Here is a 9,172-nt window from a genome sequence, read left to right as displayed (position 1 = left end):
TAAATGCAATCCACTGAGAGTTGCAGCTCATTTTGGGAAGGCCTTTAAGGGGGAATGTGAGTGGTTTCATTTTCCTAAAAAGGCACTTAACTATGAAAAATTTGAGAAATATTGACATAGTTGAGTTGAGAAGCACATTATTCATCTACTCAAAAGGTTTTAGTTATCCAATCAGTAGAAGTGGGTAGAGGGCAGAAACAATGCCACGTGATGTAGATACCCAATTACAGATCACAAATAGCCAATAGCAAATAGATAAAGAAAAGAGTTTACAAATAACCCACTGGCTTCGTTTTGTTAGCAAAGACTTTTGAATAATGCATACTTGGTAGAAATCAGGATCAGATCTTAAAAAACATACAAACAATATAAAAAAAGCTACCCTTGCTAAATAGTTTATTTGCAATGAATAATTCAACCAACTCTAATAAAAACCTCTAGATTTGAAAATGCAGAATTTGTTTTACACGAGTGAGTCACATTGTGTTATTTGTTCACTGACGAAAGCCATCTCCATTGAATTCTGAAATGTAACATTAACATCACTAAACTAACTGAGATGCCCAGCAAAATTCATTTAGTTGCAATATCCCCTCTGTTCTCTTCATATACAGCCATGCACACAGAGTCAGGGGTGGCTCCAGGGCCCAGCACGCCAAGTGTGTGCTTGGGGTGGCAAGCCTCTGGGGTCGCTCTGCCGGTTGCCATGAGGGCGGCAGGCAGGCTGCTTTTGGCGGCTTGCCTGCAGAGGGTCCACTGGTCCTGCAGCTTCACCGGACCTCCCGCAGGCAACTGCTGAAGGCACCCTGCCTGCCGTGCTTGGGGCAGCAAAATGCCTAGAGCCGCCCCTGCACAAAGTAATGAGAGTTTCAGCATTTCTTTCCTTCAAAACTACATCTACATCTGTAAGCAGGAGGGAATGTTTGAAAGGTGTTACAGTGTTCTCTAAAATAGAGCTCTACAGAATTTTTACTTAGCCAACCTGAAGGTCATTAAAACTTTGTCAACCAACAGGAGTTAAAAACAATCCTCAAAGACAGACATGACAATAATCTCTTCAAAAACATCTACAGGAATGAACAAGATTTCTAGATATTTACGTATTCTTTCGTAACATCCATTCTTCATTTGCTTTTTAACAGGTCAAAATTAATTATAAAAATGAAAATTTCCAAATAGTATTTTAATGAAAAGTTAGAAAGTTTAACTTGTGTGAGAGCATTGATAAGTTTATTAGTTTTGAAGGAGCTTTGAAGTTTGCCTTACACAGTACTCAGCATTTAGAGACATCTTTGATCGAAGTGTTATTTTAGCAATTATCTTCTCTTTTCTTCTTCTAGAGGAAAAATAACTAGTTCTGTTCTACAGCTCACAGCATATTCTCTTTTAACACATATAGGAAGGACAGATTCTGGAAGATTACGGTCGATATATACAGGATTGACAACCAATAACTCATCATCTTAGCAGATGTGTGATGACTGTTAAAGAAAATTCTGCTAGACAGAAATCAAATTCTCCTTCTTAACCTTTAAGTAGATTTTTGTTCCTGTGTCAGTGAAAATTAAAAAAAAGTTCAAAAAATGTTCAATCAAAGGAAAAATAAATATTTCAAGTGCTAATTCAAGAAGTAGAAATATTCTGTGGTTTGGATAAACCAATGAAAGACATGAAAATCATTAACAAAGTTGTTTCTATGACATTCTTCATAACTAAAATGAAGGAGAATATAATTCATCTGTTTTGTCTGTGTGCTGGATTCTTTATCACTTTATTTTAGCAAATGCAAGAACAATCTTTTTAGTGTTCACTTGGATCTTAGAGGGAGAGAGTAGAGACCAGTTAAGAAGTACCAGTACATTTCAGAGCTGCCTTGCAATCCAAAATTTCCCAAATCAGGGGACTTGTGGTTCTTCTCACTATAGAGAGACAGAAGCCAGACATAAATCATAGTTTAGATTTCTGGGGTCTTTCTACCAGGCCTTTGGACCTCTATGTTGATCAGTAATGTCCATTTTTTTTATGTAAAAGTCAATGTGGGGATCAATTTTACAACTGCTCTCTTCCCTTTGTTAGGAATAAATTTTCTAGGGAGGTTGTAGAATTGCTACCACTGGAGATTTTTAAGAGCAGGTGAGACAAACACCTGTCAGAAATGGTCTAGATAATACTTAGTCCTGCCATGAGTGCAGGGAAATGGACTAGATGACATCTCGAGGTCCCTTCCAGTCCTATGATTCTATGATTTACTCTATCAGCAACTAAGGGCCTTGACACCAGACACTATACTGGGGCTCGTCTCAGGCAGTTTAAAAAAGCTTTGGGATCTAATCTGCTAATCACCCAACAATAAGGTGCTTTACAGGAAACTATTTCATTGACAAAAATTAACTTTCACAAGAAGAGAACAAGTCACAGGGCTGGAATTGAAACTTCACAACACTTCACAGTGCTGATAATAGATCTTGACAAAATAAAAAAAATACAGCAGAAAAATGAAATCACAAAAAATAAAAGTAGAGGCAAAGTACATGAATACTGGGTCTCTTACAGCTTATTCTAAAGTCTGACTGAGAATGTTTTCTGCAAGGAAGGGTGGCTATTGGAGGCCCCAGAGCCCACACCTGCTTTCTCCCATGCAACTCTGCCTATTAAGAAGATAAATAGCTAGGGATATCACTTTACTTATTGCATGGGCTGCACTTTATGGCCAAGATAAAATGCTAAAAGTGGATAGGAAAACAGAAGCTATTTCTGACAATGATGTTTTTGTTAGATTCTTTCCAAACTATACACAGAATTGGTGAACAAAGGCACACATTTTAAAATGTTTGGAACTGTAGTATGCCTTGATTTTTCAATGAGGCACAGTGTCTCTTTCAGAGCACAGGCTTCTCTCCTCATCACCTGTGGTGGTCAGTGATTATTCAGTGCTTAAGGTGCCAGCAAGAGCTCTGCTTTATTCTTTGTCTGATTCCAACTGGCTGTGCATAACAATAAGAGCTTCACAATGCTCCACCCATCTGGGAAGCTAAGTCCTTAAAGGACACAGTCCCCAATGCCGCATCTCCCCTTTCGCATATAGCTGGTGAGAAATTATTAATTGATATGACTTTTCAATGAAAAATGTCCTTTACACAACACCAAAATTTTGTCCAGGAAATTTCAGTTTTGACAGAAAATTCTGATTTTCCACTTTCCGTTAAGAGTACCTAAATGATGTCTCCCCAGCTTCTCTCTTGGCAGACGCTTGTCAATGTCTGCCACAGGCTTTCCAGGAGGACTGCTAAGGCTGAACACCTTGACCCTCTGCCTCCCTGACTCTCAGACCCTTCCCACGCTGGAGGCTGAAGAAGCAGAGCCTGGCCACTCAACTTACCTGTCCCCTCTGCAGCTACAGGGGTAGAGAGTACAAAGAACAGCCAGGCTCTCTGCCTCTCCAGCATCAACACTGGAAGGCTCATCAGTTTCACATTCTAAGAAAGTAAAAATGACAAGAGTTTCCCATGAAGCAACTGAGAAGCTGGAAAACTCCACTTAGGGTCTCCGACAACAGATGTTTTTCTTGAAATCCCTTCCCACAACAAAATGTTACAATTTTGATGCTTCATCCCAGTTCAGGATGAAAATATTTTCAAAAATGTGAAATTTTTCAAGGGAAGGGCTTTCCATTTTCTGTCGACTTTCAAGGGAAAAAAATTATAACATTTTAAAACCTTAATATTAATGCACAACTGTAAATACTTATAACAGATCTAATAACTAAAGTTTCCAACAAGGTTCAGTTAGTCGTTGAGGTGTTCTGTGCTGCTCCTTGGACCTTCAGGACTACCTGAGAACATCAGCATTACTGCTGTCAGGATGAAGCACGTCCACTTTTTCTGGTTGCTACATGTGCTTTGTGGCCTCTGAGCACTGCATGCCTTTCTGCCTCAGGTCTCTTTTCTTGTAATATTCTGGATTCTCTGTCATGGCCGCACTGTCAGAGCACAGTTCACACACACACACACACACAAGCTTCAGTCTGGACTGAGTGACTTCCTTTGCTTAGCAAATTCTAATTCTTTTCCCAAGGGTTAATTCTAGGTCTTCAAATAGTCTCTCTCTGATTTTGTTGTCCCAGGCCTTAGCTACACTACAGAGTTGCAGCGCTGGTGAGGGGGTTACAGCACTGCAACTTAGGATGTGTACACACTTGCACAGCACGGCCAGCGCTGCAACTCCCTGGTTGCAGCGCTGGCTGTACACCCGGTCGAGCCTCGGATGTAGAGGATCCAGCGCTGGTGATCCAGCGCTGGTCAGCAAGTGTAGACACCCACCAGCGTTTTTATTGACCTCCGTGGCATAAGTAGGTATCCCAGCATACCTTAGAAGCCTCTCTGGTAATCATGCAAACTCCACTGTCCTGGGCTCACCTGACCCCTCCTTTAAATGCCCAGGGAATTTTAAAAATCCCCTTCCTGTTTGCTCAGCCAGGTGTGGAGTGCAATTACTCAATCAATCAATCAGCGACCATGCCTCCACACACCAAACGAGCCCCAGCATGGACCAATGCAGAGCTGCAGGACCTCATAAGTGTTTGGGGGAGAGGAGGCTGTACAAGCACAGCTGCGCTCCAGAAGGAGAAATTATGATACCTATGGGCAGATATCGCAGTCCTTGATGAGAAGGGGCCATGAACGGGACGCGTTGCAGTGCAGGGTCAAAATAAAAGAGCTGAGGAGTGCTTACTGCAAAGCTCATGAGGGAAATCGCTGCTCAGGAGCTGCCCCCACAACCTGCCGTTTTTACCAGGAGCTGGATGCCATACTTGGGTGTGACCCCACTGCCAATCTGAGGACCACGATGGAGAGTTCCGAGCAGGGAGAAGTGGGGGAGGGTGTAGAGGAAGGCGACAGTGAGGCTACTGGCGTGGAGGGAGACGCCCTGGAGTCCCAGGAGCCATGCAGCCAGGAGCTCTTCTCAAGCCAGGAGGAGGCTAGCCAGTCGCAGCAGCAGGAAGTTGATGGTGAGGAAGAAACTGAGGAGCGTGCTCAGGGTAAGCAGATTTTTATGTTTTGGGAGAGGAGGGTTTTGGTTATGGCTGCCTGCATGCATGCCTAAACGTGGAATAGCCCATTGATTTGCTCTATCACATCTCTGTAATCTGCCTCGGTAATCTCTTGAAAAGTTGCAGCCAGAGCGTTTGCAATTTGCTTTCTCAAGTTGATCGGGAGAGCCGCCGTGTTCCTTGTCCCGGTCAGGCTAACTTGTCCGATCCACTGTGCAGCGAGGGGTGGGGGGACCATGGCTGCACACAGGCAAGCTGCATAGGGGCCAGGGCGATATCCACATTGCTGTAGAAGACCCTCCCTCTCTTCCCAGGTAACACGCAGCAGTGATATGTCTGGCAGTAGGAAACTCTGTTGAGAATTTAGTGATACTTGAGTGCAGGGAGCCAGGTTCGCGTTTCCCCAGCCCATTGCGCTCTGTTGTTTACTCCCCGCTCCAAGCACGTAGCCAGCACGTTATGCACCCCCCTTCCAGCAGGCATCCAGCACCGTGGTGCGTTCCGGTGTTCCCCACCCCCCTCCCAGCATGTAGCTAGCCCTGCGGTATGCTCCGGTGTTCCCCACCCCCCTCCCAGCACGTAGCTAGCCCCGCGGTGTGCTCCAGTGTTCCCCACCCCCCTCCCAGCACGTAGCTAGCCCCGCGGTGTGCTCCGGTGTTATGCACCCCCCTCCAAGCAGGCATCCAGCACCGCGGTGCGTTCCCCCCCCACCACCACCAGCAGGATGGCGTGAACGCGTACCAAAGCCCAACCCCTCTCCCCCAGCAGCTCGCCACCTTCCTGTTCACTACTGTCCCCTGTTCAGGATACCAGCTACCTCCTGTACCCATTGCAGATAAACCCCAGTGACCCATCGGTCAATTCCCACTCCCAAGGGGAACTCGGGGGAAAACCACTCACCCCATTGCTCGCCATGACTTTAGCTTCCCTGCCCTCTCTGTGTTATGTGAGGTATGTAAGAAGGACGCCACCAAAAGTCTAAAAAGTCCTTCACTGTGTGATAATAAACAATGTAGCCTCTGTGTATTACATGGTTCTATCTCTCTTTTTTCTAGTGACCTTGACTAATGCAGCCGGATCACCGGCCTCACGTAGATTGCAGAACTTGAGACGAAATCTCAGAAAATCGAAAGAAGAATTGATCAAATCAGTTAAGAGTCACTACAACAGAGAAAGTAGGAAGACACAGGAATGGAGAGAGAAAATGTATGAATGGAGACAGAGTGTACATGAATGGAGGCAAACAGAAAGCAGGAGAAAGGAATTGTCTGCCAAAAAAAACCACAAAGCAGATGATAAGCCTCCTGGCTCGTCAAACTGAGTCTTTCGCGTCTCTCGTAGCCATGCAGACAAATATGTACCGTTGTAACCCACAGCCCTCCCAAAGCTCTCTTTCTTGTTCCCCAGTATTTCCACAAAACAACTTTCTCCAGCAGCTAGTTTCTTATTACCCCCAGCTGCCCCCAACACCTGTACGATCACCTACCAGCCCTGATAACTATAATTCTTACCCTGTTCACTCCATCCCCATTACCCTGCAGCATAGTAATCCTGAAGTGCAGCAGACATTGAATAGTGATCAAAATAGGACATATTCAAACCTGTGAATGTACAGTCCACCACCCCAACCCCCTTGCCTTTTATGTACTGTATGTTGAATAAAGGTTTTTTTTCTTTTTCACTACGTTATATTATTGCTGGAAGTGGTAAATATTGTGCCCCAAGGTACAGCAAAGCACATCAAATGCACCAAACATTACTGTTGGCTCTCAGCATCAAATTGCTCCCTTAAAGCATCCCTAATCCTTGAAGCCCTTTCCTGGGCCTCCCTATTAGCCCTGCTCTCTGGCTGAGCAAACTCATCCTCTAGGCGTCGAACCTCGGAGGTCCATTCCTCACTGAATCTTTCACCCTTCCCTTCACAAATATTATGGAGGGTACAGCACGCGGATATAACAGCGGTGATGCTGCTTTCCACCAAATCTAGCTTCCCATAAAGACAGCGCCAGCGGGCTTTCAAACGGCCAAAAGCACACTCCACAGTCATTCTGCACCGGCTCAGCCTGTAGTTGAACCAGTCCTTGCTCCTGTCAAGCTTCCCTGTATACGGTTTCATGAGCCATGGCATTAAGGGGTAAGCGGGGTCTCCAAGGATCACAGTGGGCATTTCGACGTCCCCTACTGTGATCTTGCGGTCTGAGAAAAAAGTCCCGGCCCTCAGCCTCCTGAACAGGGAACTGTTCCGAAAGATGCGTGCATCGTGCACCTTTCCAGGCCATCCTGAGTAAATGTCAGTGAAATGCCCACGGTGATCCACAAGCGTTTGCAGAACCACGGAGAAATACCCCTTGCGATTAACGTACTCTGATGCCAGGTGGGGTGGTGACAGAATAGGAATATGCGTCCCATCTATTGCCCCTCCACAGTTAGGGAAACCCATTTCTGCAAAGCCATCCACAATGTCCTGCACGTTCCCAAGAGTCACAGTTCTTCTTAGCAGGGTGCGATTAATGGCTGTGCAAACTTGCATCAGCACCATTCCAACGGTGGACTTTCCCACTCCAAACTGGTTCGCCACTGATCGGAAGCAGTCTGGAGTTGCCAGCTTCCAGATTGCAATAGCCACCCGCTTCTCCACTGGCAGGGCAGCTCTCAATCTCGTGTCCCTGCGCCGCAGGGTAGGGGCGAGCTCAGCACACAGTGCCATGAAAGTGGCTTTTCTCATCCAAAAGTTCTGCAGCCACTGCTCGTCATCCCAAGATTGCAGGACGATGTGATCCCACCACTGAGTGCTGGTTTCCCGAGCCCAAAGGCGCCGTTCCACGGTGCTGAGCATGTCTGTTGCTGCCACAAGCAATTTAGTGTCTTCACCGTCAGGCGATTCAATATCATCGTCTGACTCCTCACTGTCACTGTCACTCTCACTTTGCAGCTGAAGGAATAGCTCCACTGCCATGCGTGATGTGCTGGCAACATTCATCAGCAAGGTCCTCAGCAGCTCAGGCTCCATTTATAACAAAAACCGCAGAAATCGCGCTGCAGACTCACAATGCCACCAAACTGCTCGGAATGTGTAGCAAAGCACCATGGGGCGTTGGAACAGGAAGCAGAAAGACCCGCACACTTCCTTCCCCTTCCCACAAGCCACAGCGCCAAAATGGGACGAGGTGCTCGTGGGATAGCTGCCCACAATGCACCACTCCCAACAGCACTGCAAGTGCTGTAAATGTGGCCACACTGCAGCGCTGGTTGCTGTAAGTGTGGCCACTCTGCAGCGCTGGCCCTACACAGCTGTACTAACACAGCTGTAACTACCAGCGCTGCAAAACTGTAAGTGTAGCCATACCCCCAGATGCCAACCATGAGCTGGTCTCTTATTAGGGACCCATTTAGCATCTCCAAATTGAAAGATTCTGTGATTGATCTAGTGCCAAAACTTCTATGGTTTCACCTTCCCTTTGCACTTCTAGTTTAAAAACATCGCTCTCATATGTTTCATTGTTAAGTAGAGTGCAGCACTTCTCAAATTTCTGTACTACCGTTTCCTAAGCAGCCTCCTCTCCCTGTGCTAACTGAAAATTATTAAACAGATCAAGGGCTTCAGAACCAGTGACTATCTTCCTTTTTGCTGCCATCCAATGCTTGTAGATACAGAGTAAAGTGCTGATTACACCTTCTCCAGTTGTCTTCCATATTTCCAAAGAGTTTCAACTCTGCTGGGGCTTTTAAGTGCTCCATTCCTCCACTAAGCATTATCTCCTCCGTGTGCTGTACTCCTGGCACCATATGCTAGTCAGTGATCACTCAATGCTTAGGGGCTGCTTGCCAAAGCTGGGGAGGGGGGGAGGTGTCTGGTTCCAGCTGACTATGCATAACAAGAGCACTCCACCCAGAATCTCTGTCTGGGAAGCTCAGTCCTTAAAGGCATGGCCTCCAACACCACACCATTCCTCAGCTACACCTCATTTACTCATTAGACTATTAATCAGCAGATCACCCTCTGGGAAAAACCAAAATGCTAACAGAAGGACTGACTGAGGAAGCCTGTTGACACCAAGGGAAAGTAAAAGTGACCAGGGGCACAGATTCAAATGGACTCATTTTGACTGTGGGTATTGCCAA

The 9,172-nt window shown here is 45.9% G+C and overlaps 1 long non-coding RNA gene across 1 annotated transcript; it reads right to left on the bottom strand.

Annotated features, from left to right (window-relative positions):
* Positions 1 to 5,418: 5,418 nt before the first annotated feature.
* Positions 5,419 to 5,841, bottom strand: LOC115645486. Its single transcript, XR_003998759.1, has 3 exons — positions 5,666 to 5,841; positions 5,616 to 5,619; positions 5,419 to 5,478 (listed from the first exon to the last, which is right to left on the bottom strand). It is a non-coding gene; the product is annotated as an uncharacterized LOC115645486 (long non-coding RNA).
* Between the last annotated feature and the right edge of the window lie 3,331 nt (positions 5,842 to 9,172).

Source organism: Gopherus evgoodei, chromosome 2 (assembly GCF_007399415.2).
Source record: "Gopherus evgoodei ecotype Sinaloan lineage chromosome 2, rGopEvg1_v1.p, whole genome shotgun sequence".
Lineage (NCBI taxonomy): Eukaryota > Metazoa > Chordata > Testudines > Testudinidae > Gopherus > Gopherus evgoodei.
The sequence above is the reverse complement of the archived record's forward strand: the minus strand, read 5'-3'. Positions and strand labels throughout refer to the sequence as shown.